Raw genomic sequence first — 14,962 nt, 5'->3', positions numbered from 1 at the left:
GAAACAGTATTCGGCAAAACCAGAACGGGGAAGTGGGAAGGGGTGGGTGGGAGGACAGGGGAAGAGAAGGGGGCTTACAGGACTTTCGGGGAGTGGGGAGGCTAGAAAAGGGGAAATCATTTGAAATGTAAATAAATTATATCGAATAAAAAAATTTCTAAAAGCAAAGAAAAAAATTCTAAAAGCTCTCTGGATAGCTCATGGTTTTCTGACCAAATTCATAAAAACTGCTAGAGAAAATTCTTTGACTTTTCTGATCAAAGTCAAAAGAGCTGCTAGAAAAAAATAATTCTTAAAGACCTCTGTTAGCTCTCTAAATAATTCTTGGGTTTTACAACCAACATCAGAAATCCTATTAGAAAAACTCTAAAAGAGCTATATTCACTCTTCAAGCAATTTTCTCTGGGTAGCTCTCTGTTGAAGACCAAAAGCCCAGTCTTTTATTTACATATCAATTTAATTGTTTTTCTGGATTCTCTTTCCATTATGGCATGAATCAGCATTTTATGACTTAACCCCTTGATTATTAGAAGACAGTAAATATGTGTTTTTTTAAAATGGCAAAAGAAGTCACAGATCTGCCCGCCTTTGTAAGTCAAACAATAAGCTAGCTGGGTAGGATCTGGCTTGGCAAAAACTATTTCTACCATGCCTGGACCTAAATTAGCTCTGTCCCAGTCTGACCTTGAACTCGGGAATCTATTTGCCTTTTTAAGCTCAAACAACAAACTTAGTCATGTGTAATCTTGCTTGTGATCACCACTCCTTATATCTCTCTGTATCTCCTTTCTTAATATCTTTCTGACAAGCTGGATCATAGTACAGTTGCCTATTTTCTTTAAGGTTCATGTAACACCTCCTACAATTCATATTGCATCCTTACATTTTGCATAGTTGAGAAATTATGCATTCTTAAAGTCATTGTTTTCAGAGTTCTTTCCCATATCCTTAAAGGCTGCCCTGAAGATCATAGCATTTACCATTTTGCTAAGAACATGTGACACACCCTTGCCTCCAAGACACATGCTATCTCTGATTATCATGGAGTCACTTACCTAAGTAGAGAGGACATTTCTCAATAACCTTAACAGAGAGAATATTTTCCAAAGGAGGAATATAAAGCAAATTATGTATATTATTATACAAACAAGCCTTATGCCTAGCAACAATCTTTGAGGCTACACCCTGCTGGTCTGCTTCAGAGTAAAGAACACTGTCATACCATTCCTTCTGCCTGTCCATGCAGGACTTGGCATGCAGTGGTCTCCATCTGTTGCAAAGAGAAGTTTCTTCAATGAGGGGAGAAGACTATATATACCTAAGAGTATAAGAACAGATGTTTATTGATTATTTTTGAAACTTATGAAGGTTTAGTAGATTAGTGGTTAGATAACTGTAATTTAACTAGCATTAAATAGCTACTTGATTTCTAGTAGTAGACATGGTGTTCCTCTTGTTGTATCAGTCTTCAGCCCAATTAAAGAGCCATTGTTTACTGTCCAGATGTATGTGCCACTATTGTACTAAAAGGTTACCATGACATACTGGTCATTCATATAATTCATAAGTGTGGTTTCTGGTTGGGACTGTTGGAAGCCTCTCCCCTTTGGAAGGTTTCATGGTACATTCTGGTATCATGAAAATCTTTAGAGAAGGGACATTCAGTTAAGTTATAACTCTGTTCTTGAAGTATATAGTGACTTCAACAATAGAGACTTGCCTTCCACTTCTAGGAAATTACCAAGTGCATCAGCTATAGACTGTATATTTTGGAGTCTCATTGACAGTCCTGTCCAGCAACTCAGGAGAGGGCTTCTCATGTATGGTATTGGGGTTTTTGTTAGGTGATCTTTGGCTATTGGAGAAAGCCCAAATGAGAAAATTTGATAAAACTGAGAAAGCATATTTATATATTACATTAAATACGTTATAGATTTTTTAGATTTTTGTTGATATACACTGTTATATATAGTTTTTTTAAAGGTAACTATTTAATAGTATGATTCTTTGTAGGTTTTTTTATTTATCTGTATTGTTATTTTACCTAACCTCCTTCTCCTTATTTTCCTCCCTCGTCTTCCTTAAGGAGCCCTCTAGTTTCCATTTCCCCCATTAGATCACCATTCCCTTCTACTTTCCTCTTACCTTCTTTTGTATTTACCTCATTTTGCTTGTATTGTCCTATTTTCCCTACAAAATCACTTGTGTCCTACTCTTACCCTATACTTTGTTCTCCTCTTACCTTCTTACCCTCTCAGGATTCTGCTAATTCCTTTACATTTTTCTATCTTCTTCTACATTTACATCCCCTTTCTCCTCTAAGGAGCTTCCCCTTTCTCAATATCCTGACCAATTTTCTTGTATCCTCCTATTTCCTTCTCTATTGTTCTTCAACTCCTCAATCCTGTCAATACTCCCATTTTACCTTCCTGGTTTCTGTAGTTGTTCCAGATGTCATACTCAGATCTGAAGATTTTGAGCTAACAGTCTCCAGTAAGAGAGAACATGTGATGTTTGTCTTTCCGGAAATAGAATTCCATAGTGTTTATGTATTGCATATTCATTGCCTTTTTACCAGAGTAAGACATTTAAGTTGTTTCCATTATTATTGTGAATGGAGCAACAATGAACATGGATGAACAAGTATTTGTGGAGAATAATTTCAGGTCCTTTGGACATATGACTAGAAATGGTACAGCTGAATCATGTGGTAGATTAATTTTTAGCTTATTGAGAATTTTCTACACTGATTTTTGGCATGGTTGTACAAGTTTGCAATCAGATTAACAGTGAGTGGAAGGTTCCTTTTCTCCACATCCCATCCACCAATTATTGTTGATTTTTTCATATATCTTACTTCTGACTGAAGTAAGTTCTTATGACATGCATTTCCCTAGTTGCTAGAAATGTTGAAGTTTTTTTTGTTTTATTTTGTTTTGTTTTATTTTGTTTTGTTAATAATTTTTAGCATCTCTGTCAAATATTAAGTGGCTGATGCTACATGTGTTCATGTTTGGGTCATTGATTTTGTTCCACTGGTCTACATGTCTATTTTTATAGCAGTACTGTACTGTTTGGGTTACATTTCCCAATTTTAAAGAATTACAGTTCCAGAATTTGAGAAATTACAATTGTAGATATATCTTAAAACCAGCTAAGATATTTCTTAGCTATTCTTTTTTTTCTTCTTTTGAGAAATCTCAATCAGGACCCAGGTTCATTTTCCTGAATGGGTCATTTGTGTTTTGTCTCTACATTTTCTGAGCTCTTCGTATATTCTGAATATGAAATTTCTTTCAGATGTATAGGTGACAATGACTTTCTCCCATTCTCTGGCCTTCCTCTATACCCACTTGATTCTTTTGCTGGGCAGAAACTTCAGCTTCACAGTGACTACTTTTCAACTATAGCCCTTATTCTTGGGCAAATGCAGTAAGTCCTTAAATTCATTTTTATATTAAATCGGGTCCAAATAGATCATCTAAACCCTCCCATAACCCCTAAAGAAATAGAAGGGGTCATAGAAAGTCTTCCAACCAAAAAAAGCACAGGACCAGATGGTTCCAGTGCAGAATTCTATCAGACCTTCAAAGAAAACCTAACACCAATACTCTTCAAACTGTTCCACAAAATAGAAACAGAAGGAACACTACCCAATTCCTTCTATGAAGCCACAATTACGCTGATACCAAAACCACACAAAGATCCAACAAAGAAAGAGAACTTCAGACCAATTTCCCTTAAGAACATCGATGCAAAAATACTCAATAAAATTCTTGCCAACCGAATCCAAGAACACATCAAAACGATCATCCACCATGATCAAGTAGGCTTTATCCCGGGAATGCAGGGTTGGTTCAATATAAGGAAATCCATCAATGCAATCCACTACATAAACTCAAAGAAAAAAAACCACATGGTCATTTCATTGGATGCTGAAAAAGCATTTGACAAAATTCAGAATCCTTTCATGCTTAAAGTTTTGGAAAGAACAGGAATTCAAGGCCCATACCTAAACATAGTAAAAGCAATATACAGCAAACTGGTAGCCAGTATCAAACTAAATGGAGAGAAACTTGAAGCAATCCCACTAAAATCAGGGACTAGACAGGGCTGCCCCCTTTCTCCTTATCTTTTCAATATTGTACTTGAGGTATAACTTGGGTAATTAGACAACATAAGGAGGTCAAAGGGATACAAATTGGAAAGGAAGAAGTCAAACTATCATTATTTGCAGATGATATGATAGTCTACCTAAGTGACCCAAAAAACTCCACTAGAGAACTCCTACAGCTGATAAACAACTTCAGCAAAGTGGCAGGTTATAAAATCAACTCAAGAAAATCAGTAGCCTTCCTATACTCAAAGGATAAGCAGGCTGAGAAAGAAATTAGGGAAATGACCCCCTTCACAATAGCCACAAACAGTATAAAGTACCTTGGGGTGACTCTTACCAAACATGTGAAAGATCTGTGTAGTGGCTATTCCTGGTTGTCAACTAGACTATATCTGGAATGAACTACAGTCTAGAATTGTAAGGCTCACCTATGATCCTAATTTGGAAGCTCAGAGATATAAGTTTCTGACCTGGATCTTGGCATGGAGACCTTGAAGCATAGTGGCTAAGACAAGGAGATCTCTGAGTTCAAGATTATTTAGGATTAAAGGCATGGATGCACACACCTTTAATCTGGGCCACACCCTCTGCTGGAGATATATAAGGACATTGGAAGAAGGAAGACTCTCTTCCTTGCCTGCTTGCTTCGTGGGACTGAGAAACTGCTAGATCCTTGGACTTCTATCCACAGCTGCTGCTAATCATTGTTGGGGAGTTGGACGATAGACTGTAAGTCATTGACAAATTTCCTAACTATATAAAGACTATCCATATGTTCTGTGACTCTAGAGAACCCAAACTAATACAGAAGTTGATACTGGGAGTGGTTCTAGAGGAGCAGAAGCATAAGGATGAATGTTTCAAAATTTTGGAGTTGGTTGGTTGATCCAATAGCACCTTCAACTACTGAAACTTCTCCAGATTCTCTCCCTCCTGGGAGCTTGTAGAATATTGAAGACCCGTGGATGAAACTATATCTCAAGCTTAAAGAAGCTAATGCCTTTGATTATCTTGATGAATTAGGTGATTCGGTGGTATACAATACTTTCTCCAAGTTGGGGGAAAAAATCAGAAAATGATTTTGCTGGCTGGTTGCTCTTAGCATCTCGGGAAAAAAACAATGAAGGAAAGGAAGGAGTTGTGTGACAAAATCGAAAAGCTCCAGACTCAAGTAAACAATCTAAAATTTGCTAAGTGTGCCCTTGAAGAGAATCTACTCTCTAGCAGCCATAGAGCTCAAGTAGCAGAAAATCAAACTGAAGCCCTCATTATAAGGTTGGCTGAATTACAGCAAAAATTTAAGTCTCAACCTCAGAAGGTATCAGCAGCTAAAGTAAGGGCATTAATTGGCAAAGAATGGAATCCTATAACTTGGGATGGGGATGTGTGTGAAAACCCTGTTGAAATTGAGAATTTTGAATCTTCAGATTTTCAAGAATTTGCTCCACCTGAAGAAGTAGTACCCTCAGCCCCACCCCTTGGAATAATGCCTTCTCCACCTGGGAAAACTAATCCCTCAAAGCCTGATAATCCAGCAGTGACTTTTGCTGACAATACTGATGTTTCTCAGGGCCCACCAATAGTTTCTTCTAGACCTATAACCAGACTCAAGGCAAAGCAGGTCCCAACAGGGGAGGTAGAAAGTGTAGTCCATGAGGAAATATACTATGCTAATAAGGAGCTTAATGAGTTTGCTAATTCAAGCAGAAGTCTGGGGAATATGCGTGGGAATGGATTTTAAGGGTGTGGGATAATGGTGGAAGGAACATAAAACTAGAGTAGGCTGAGTTTATTGGCATGGGCCCTCTGAGTGGAGATTCTAGGTTTAATATGGAAGCTCGCACAGTTCAAAAAGGTGTCAAAAGTTTGTTTGATTGGTTGACTAAAGTATTTACCAAAAGATGGCCTACTGAAAAGGAGTTGGAGATGCCTGATATCCCTTGGCTTAGTGTTGATGAAGGGATTTTACAGCTTAGGGAAATTGCAATGCTAGAGTGGATAAAATTCTAGATATAGTCAAGTTGTATAAAACCTAATCCTTCACAGTGGGAAGGTTCAGAAGATATGCCCTTCACCAGTCCTATAAAACGCAAACTGGTGAGAGGGGCACCAGCACATTTAAAGAGTTTTGTTCTTGCCCTTTTCCTTGTGCCAGACCTTAGGGTTGGAGATGCTGCTGCTCACGTAGATGAATTAAATTCAATGGGTTTAATTGGGCCCCGAGTTAACAAGGGCCAGGTGGCAGCATTGAATCGCCAGCGACAAGGTGATCGTAGTTATTATAATGGACAGCATAGACAAAACAATGTTTATAATGACATACCCCATAATGGGCAGAGTGGTGGAATTTATAATGGTATGACTCGTTTGGACCTTTGGTGCTGGCTAATCGATCATGGTGTTTCCAAGGATGAAATACATAGGAAACCTACTACATATCTGTTTGATCTGTATAAGCAGAAAAATCCTCAAACAAATAATAGAAAGGCTGCATTGGATTGTGGCAAAAGGCAATCTCGGCCAGTGAATCAATTTCCAGACATGAGCCAGTTTACAGATCCAGAACACCTTGAATGAAGGGGTGGCCAGGTTCCCCTGAGGAAGGATCTTGATGAGACACCTAAAAGTTTTGCTGTTAGTCTTTCTCCAATTCTCCCCCAGAGGGACCTACGGCCTTTTACAAGGGTAACAGTACACTGGGGGAAAGGAAATAATCCGACTTTCCGGGGGCTATTGGATACTGGTTCTGAACTGACACTGATTCCAGGAGATCCCAAAAAATCATTGTGGCCCTCCAGTTAGAATAGGGGCTTATGGAGGACAGGTGATTAAAGGAGTTTTGACTGATGTGCGACTCACAGTAGCAGTGGGTCCCCGAACACATCCTGTGGTCATTTCCCCAGTTCCAGAATGTATAATTGGGATAGATATACTCAGAAATTGGCAGAATTCTCATATTGGTTCTCTGACCTGTGGAGTGAGGGCTATTATGGTTGGAAAGGCAAAATGGAAGCCTTTAGAGTTGCCTCTGCCAAAGAAAATAGTGAATCAAAAACAATATTGTATTTCTGGAGGAATTGCAGAAATTACTGCTACAATCAAGGACTTGAAAGATGCAGGGGTGGTGGTTCCCACCACATCTCCCTTTAACCCTCCCATCTGGCCAGTGCAGAAGACCGATGGATCATGGAGGATGGCAGTTGACTATCAAACATTAAATCAGGTAGTAACTCCAATTGCAGCTGCTGTACCAGATGTAGTTTCAATACTTGAGCAAATTAACACATCTCCTGGAACCTGGTATGCAGCTATTGACATGGCAAATGCCTTCTTCTCAGTACCTGTACATAAGGACCACCAGAAGCAATTTGCTTTCAGTTGGCAAGGCCAGCAGTATACCTTTAGAGTTTTGCCTCAAGGATATATTAACTCTCCTGCCCTGTGTCATAACTTAGTTAGAAGGGACCTTGCCGTACAGAAACTTTGTAATCTTATGAGGTCCCATTTGTCAATTCTTGATCTTAGAGCACACGCTATTGGTGTTCTGTTCAGAAATTTTCTCCCTGTACCAATGTCCTCAAGGGTCTTCCCCAGTTTCTTTTCTATTAGCTTCAGAGTGTCTGACTTTATGTGGAGGTCCTTGATCCATTTGGATTTGAGCTTAGTACAAGGAGACAAGGATGGATCAATTCGCATTCTTCTGCATGCAAGTTTCTGTACGGCAAAGGACACCATCAAAAGGACAAATCGGCAACCAACAAATTGGGAAAAGATCTTCACCAATCCTACATCAGATAGAGGGCTAATATCCAATATATATAAAGAACTCAAGAAGTTAGACTCCAGAAAACCAAACAACCCTATTAAAAAATGGGGTACAGAGTTAAACAAAGAATTCTCACCTGAAGAACTTCGGATGGCGGAGAAGCATCTTAAAAAATGCTCAACTTCATTAGTCATTAGGGAAATGCAAATCAAAACAACCCTGAGATTTTACCTTACACCAGTCAGAATGGCTAAGATTAAAAATTCAGGAGACAGCAGGTGTTGGAGAGGGTGTGGAGAAAAAGGAACACTCCTCCACTGCTTGTACAAATTGGTACAACCACTCTGGAAATCAGTCTGGCGGTTCCTCCGAAAACTGAAGAGTGGATGTAAAAAATGTGGTATATCTACACAATGGAGTACTATTCAGCCATTAGAAACAATGAATTCATGAAATTCTTAAGCAAATGGATGGAGCTAGAAAACATCATACTAAGTGAGGTAACCCAGACTCAAAAGGTGACTCATGGTATGCACTCACTAATAAGTGGATATTAACCTAGAAAACTGGAATACCCCAAACATAATCCATACATCAAATGAGGTACAAGAAGAAAGTAGGAGTGGCCCCTTGTTCTGGAAAGACTCAGTGAAGAAGTATAGGGCAAAACCAGAACAGGGAAGTGGGAAGGGGTGGGTGGGAGGACAGGGGGAGAGAAGGGGGCTTATGGTACTTTCGGGGAGTGGGGGGCTAGAAAAGGGGAAATCATTTGAAATGTAAATAAAAAATATATCGAATAAAAAATAAAAAAAAAGAAAATATATAATACTCCCTAAAAAAAAAAAAAAAAAAAAAAAAAAAGAAGGGACCTTGATCGTTTGTCTCTTCCACAAAATATCACATTGGTGCACTATATTGATGATATTATGCTGATTGGTCCAAGTGAGCAGGAAGTAGCAACCTCTTTGGATTCATTGTTAACACTTATGCGTATCAGAGGATGGGAAATAAATCTAACCAAGATTCAAGGACCATCTACTTCAGTGAAATTCTTAGGAGTACAGTAGTGTGGGGCATGCAGAGATATTCCTTCTAAGGTGAAAGATAAGTTATTGCACCTGGCCCCTCCCACTATCACGAAAGAAGCACAACATTTAGTGGGTCTATTTGGATTCTGGAGACAGCACATACCTCACTTAGGTGTGTTACTCAGGCCTATTTACTGAGTGACTCAGAAAGCTGCTAGCTTTGTGTGGGTCCCAGAACAGGAGAAGGCTCTTCAACAGGTCCAGGCTGCTGTGCAGGCGGCACTACCACTTGGACCATATGATTCAGCAGACTCAATGGTACTTGAGGTGTCAGTGGCAGATAGAGATGCTGTTTGGAGCCTCTGGCAGGCCCCTGTAGGTGAATCACAGAAGAGACCTTTGGGATTTTGGAGCAAAGCTCTACCGTCATCTGCAGACAACTACTCTCCCTTTGAAAAACAGCTCTTGGCCTGCTATTGTGCCTTAGTGGAAACTGAACGTTTGACAATAGGACACCAAGTTACTATGTGACCTGAACTGCCCAACATGAGCTGGATGTTATCAGATCCTCCAAGTCATAAAGTAGGGCATGCACAACAGCAAGTCTATTATCAAATGGAAGTGGTATATACATGATTGGGCCAGAGCAGGTCCTCAAGGCACAAGCAAGTTACATGAAGAAGTTGCCTATGGTTTCTACTCCTATTACAATGCCATCTGCTGCCAAGCATGCGCCTATAGCCTCATGGGGTGTTCCCTATGACCAGTTGACTGAAGAAGAGAAGACTAGGACCTGGTTTACTGATGGCTCTGCACGTTATGCAGGCACCACCCAGAAGTGGACAGCTGCAGCATTACAACCCCTTTCTGGGACAAGCCTGAAAGATACAGGTGAAGGAAAATCTTCACATTGGGCAGAACTTTGGGCAGTACACATGATATTACAGTTTGTTTGGAAGAAGAAATGGCCAGATATACAATTGTTCACTGACTCATGGGCTGTAGCCAATGGATTGGCTGGATGGTCAGGGACATGGAAAGATCACAATTGGAAAATTGGTGAGAAAGACATCTGGGGAAGAAGTATGTGAATAGATAGATCTCTCCAAATGGGCAAAGGATGTGAAGATATTTGTGTCCATGTAAATGTTCACCAAAAGGTGATTTCAGCTGAGGAGGAGTTCAATAATCAAGTGGATAAGATGACCCGTTTTGTGGACAGTCAGCCTCTTTCCCCAGCCATCCCAGTTATTGCCCAGTGGGCACATGAACAAAGTGGCCATGGTGGACGAGATGGAGGTTATGCTTGGGCTCAGCAACACGGACTTCCACTCACCAAGGCTGACCTGGCTAAAGCTGCTGCTGAATGCCAGATCTGCCAACAGCAGAAACCAACACTGAGCCCCAGATATGGCACCATTCCTCGAGGTGACCAGCCAGCAACCTGGTGGCAGGTTGACTATATTGGACCACTTCCCCTGTGGAAAGGACAGCGTTTTGTTCTTACTGGAGTAGATACTTATTCTGGTTATGGATTTACCTTTCCTGCACGTAATGCTTCTGCCAAAACCACCATCCATGGACTCACAGAATGCCTTATCTATCATCATGGTATTCCACACAGTATGGCTTCTGACCAAGGAACTCATTTCATAGCCAGAGAAGTGCGACAGTGGGCCAATGATTATGGAATTCACTGGTCTTACCATGTTCCCCATCATCCTGAAGCAGCTGGTCTGATAGAAAGATGGAATGGCCTTTTGAAGAAACAGTTACAGCGCCAATTAGGTGGCAACAGCATGGAGGGCTGGGGCAGAGTTCTTCAGAAGGCAGTATATGCTTTGAATCAGCATTCAATATATGGTACAGTTTCTACCATAGCCAGGATCCATGGGTCGAGGAATCAAGGGGTGGAAAAGGGAATAGTTCCACTCACTATCACTCCTAGTGACCCTCTAGGAAAATTTTTGCTTCCTGTCCCCACAAATTTAGGTTCTGCTGGCCTAGAAGTTTTGGTTCCAGAGGGGGGAGTGCTCCTACCAGGAGCCACAAGAAACATTCCATTGAACTGGAAGCTCAGACTTCCCCCTGGCCAATTTGTGCTTCTAATGCCCTTAAACCAACAGGCTAAGAAAGGAATAACAGTGTTAGGAGGGGTAATAGATCCAGATTACCATGGGGGAAATAGGATTGCCTCTCCACAATGGAGGTAAGCAGGATTATGTCTGGAGTGCAGGAGATTCCCTAGGGGGTCTCTTAGTACTACCATGTCCTGTGATTAAAGTCCGTGGGAAACTACAACAGCCTAATCCAAGCAGGATGACAAAGGACACAGACCCATCAGGAATGAAGGTATGGGTCAATCCTCCAGGAAAAGAGCCAAGACCTGCTGAGGTGCTTGCCGAAGGTGAAGGAAATACAGAATGGGTAGCAGAGGAAGGTTGTTATAAATACCAACTAAGGCCATGTAACCAGTTGCAGAAACGAGGATTATAAGTAATATGAATGATTCTATCTTATTTTGTTGAAGATACATTTGTCTTTCTTCCAATCCTGTTAACATCAATTGGTATTGAAACACTAAAAGAATGTTCCCAAGGGACATTTCCCCATTGTAAATTTACAGATGCGTTTGCGATTGTACGAGGAATAGTTATATCATGTTAGACGTATTCACAATCTTGTTATTGTTTCATGTGGACATGAGATATTATTTTTGTCAAGTTGACAAGGGATGGATTGTAGTGGCTATTCCTGGTTGTCAACTTGACTATATCTGGAATGAACTACAGTCTAGAATTGGAAGGCTCACCTATGATCCTAATTTAGAAGCTCAGAGATATAAGTTTCTGACCTGGATCTTGGCATGGAGACCTTGAAGCATAGTGGCTAAGACAAGGAGATCTCTGAGTTCAAGATCATTTAGGATTAAAGGCATGGATGCACACACCTTTAATCTGGGCCACACCCTCTGCTGGAGATATATAAGGACATTGGAAGAAGGAAGACTCTCTCTCACTCTTCCTTGCCTGCTTGCTTCGTGGGACTGAGAAACTGCTAGATCCTTGGACTTCCATCCACAGCTGCTGCTAATCATTGTTGGGGAGTTGGACTATAGACTGTAAGTCATTGACAAATTCCCTAGGCATATAAAGACTATCCATATGTTCTGTGACTCTAGAGAACCCAAACTAATACAATTTGTATGACAAGAACTTCAAGACTATGAAGAAGGAAATGGAAGAAGACCTCAAAAAATGGAAAAACCTCCCATGGTCATGGATTGGCAGGATTAATATAGTTAAAATGGCCATTTTTCCAAAAGCAATATACAGATTCAATGCAATACCCATCAAAATCCCAACTCAATTCTTCACAGAGTTAGAAAGAGCAATCCTCAAATTCATCTGGAATAACAAAAAACCCAGGATAGCTAAAATATTCTCAACAATTAAAGAAATTCTGGGGGTATCAGTATCCCTGACCTCAAGCAATACTACATAGCAATAGTGTCAAAAACTGCAAGGTATTGGTACAGTGACAGGCAGGCAGATCAATGGAACAGGATTGAAGATCCAGAAATTTACCCACATACCTATGGCCACTTGATCCTCGACAAAGGGGCTGAAAACATCCAATGGAAAAAAAGATAGCATTTTCAACAAATAGTGCTGGTTCAACTGGAGGTCGGCATGCAGAAGAATGGGAATTCATCCATTCTTGTCTCCTTGTACTAAGCTCAACTCCAAATGGATCAAGGACCTTCACATAAAGCCAGACACTCTGAAGCTAATAGAAAAGAAACTGGGGAAGACCCTTGAGGACATCAGTACAGGGGGAAAGTTTCTGAATGGATCACAAATAGCATATTCTCTAAGATCAAGAATTGACAAATGGGACCTTATAAAATTACAAAGTTTCTGTAAGGTAAAGGACACCATCAAAAGGACAAATCGGCAACCAACAAATTGGGAAACAATCTTCACCAACCCTACATCAGATAGAGGGCTAATATCCAATTTATTTAAAGAACTCAAGAAGTTAGACTACAGAAATCCAAATAACCCTATTAAAAAATGGATTACAGAGTTAAACAAAGAATTTTCACCTGATGAACTTCAGATGGAGGAGAAACATCTTTAAAAATGCTCAACTTCGCCGGGCAGTGGTGACGCATGCCTTTAATCCCAGCACTTGGGAGGCAGAGGCAGGCGGATTTCTGAGTTCGAGGCCAGCCTGGTCTACAGAGTGAGTTCCAGGACAGCCAGGGCTATACAGAGAAACCCTGTCTCAAAAAAAAAAAAATAAATAAATAAAAAACAAAAAAACAAAAAATGCTCAACTTCATTAGTCATTAGGGAAATGCAAATCAAAACAACCCTGGGATTTTACCTTACACCAGTCAGAATGGCTAAGATTAAAATTTCAGGAGACAGCAGGTGTTGGCAAGGATGTGGAGAAAGAGGAACACTCCTCCACTGCTGGTGGGGTTGCAAATTGGTACAACCACTCTGGAAATCAGTCTGGCGGTTCCTCCGAAAACTGGGCACCTCACTTCCAGAAGATCCTGCTATACCACTTCTGGGCATATACCCAGAAGATTCCCCAGCATGTAATAAGGATACATGTTCCACTATGTTCATAGCAGCCCTATTTATAATTGCCAGATGCTGGAAAGAACTCAGATATCCCTCAACAGAAGAGTGGATGCAAAATATGTGGTATATATACTCAATGGAGTACTATTCAGCCATTAGAAACAATGAATTCATGAAATTCTTAGGCAAATAGATGGAGCTGGAGAACATCATACTAAGTGAGGTAACACAGACTCAAAAGATGAATCATGGTATGCACTCACTAATAAGTGGATATTAACCTAGAAAACTGGAATACCCAAAGCATAATCCACACATCAAATGAGGTACAAGAAGAATAGAGGAATGGCCTCTTGTTCTGGAAAGACTCAGTGAAGCAGTATAGGGGAAAACCAGAACAGGGAAGTGGGAAGGGTTGGGTGGGAAAACAGGGGGAGCGAAGGGGGCTGATGGGACATTCGGGGATTGGGGGGTCTAGAAAAGGGGAAATCATTTGAAATATAAATAAAAAATATATCTATCGAATAAAAAATTCAAAAAATTTCATTTTTATAAACTCATTTTATACTTTTATAAAAAGTAGGGTATTTCCTAAGTTTTCTTCTAGCATTTTCAGAGTTTCAGTATTTCAGGATTAGTTCTTTGATACATTTGGAGGAATTTTGTAGTTTTGTTTGGTTTTTTGTTTCATCAAGGTGACATATATAGATCTAATTTCCTTGTTCTATATATAAACATTCAATTTTCCCAACACCATTTGGTGAAGATGCTTTTCTTTTTCCAGAATAATTTTTAGCATCTCTGTCAAATATTAAGTGGCTGAAGTTAAATTTGTACATGTTTGGATCTTTGATTTTGTTCCACTGGTCTACATGTCTATTTTTTTAGCAGTACTATATTGTTTGGGTTACAATTCCCAATTTTAAGGAATTACAGTTCCAGAATTTGAGAAATTACAATTGTAGATATATCTTAAAACCACGAATTTTAATTTCTACACCATTGGTTTTTATTTCTTTGCTTATTTATGTTTTGTTGTATGCTCTCAGCAAATTCTGAGATTTTGACAATTTACTGAGCAAATTCATATGACTTCTCTAACCATCTTGCTAGAATATGACAGAAAATCCAAGTAATAAATTTAGAAAATAAAATACTGAGGTGTAAAGTGAAAACAAATAGAGCAGGTTCAGTTCATATTTGTGAATTGTTTGTTTTGTGATATTGGGGAATAAAATCATGGCCATATGCTATAGTAGACAAGCACCTTTCCAATGAACTACATCTCTAGGTTCGTTTCTCTGTTTTACAGCTGAACTGGAAGATCTTTACAGGATCTTCAGTTTATATCTTTGTGAAATCAGAGAGCTATAATAAAGGAAGATCAGACAGCACAAGGTAGGTAGCACTCCAGACAGCATGGCTCAGGAAGTTAGTTACCACTGATATTCAA

General features: G+C 39.7%; 1 non-coding gene across 1 annotated transcript; it reads right to left on the bottom strand.

The window, feature by feature from the left end:
• Nucleotides 1–324: 324 nt before the first annotated feature.
• Nucleotides 325–387, bottom strand: LOC127688106 (U7 small nuclear RNA). Its single transcript, XR_007978560.1, has one exon. It is a non-coding gene; the product is annotated as a U7 small nuclear RNA (small nuclear RNA).
• Between the last annotated feature and the right edge of the window lie 14,575 nt (nt 388–14,962).

The sequence above is a fragment of the Apodemus sylvaticus genome, chromosome 6, assembly GCF_947179515.1.
Source record: "Apodemus sylvaticus chromosome 6, mApoSyl1.1, whole genome shotgun sequence".
Lineage (NCBI taxonomy): Eukaryota > Metazoa > Chordata > Mammalia > Rodentia > Muridae > Apodemus > Apodemus sylvaticus.
Note: the sequence above shows the minus strand (reverse complement) of the source record. Positions and strands in the feature narration are given on the sequence as shown.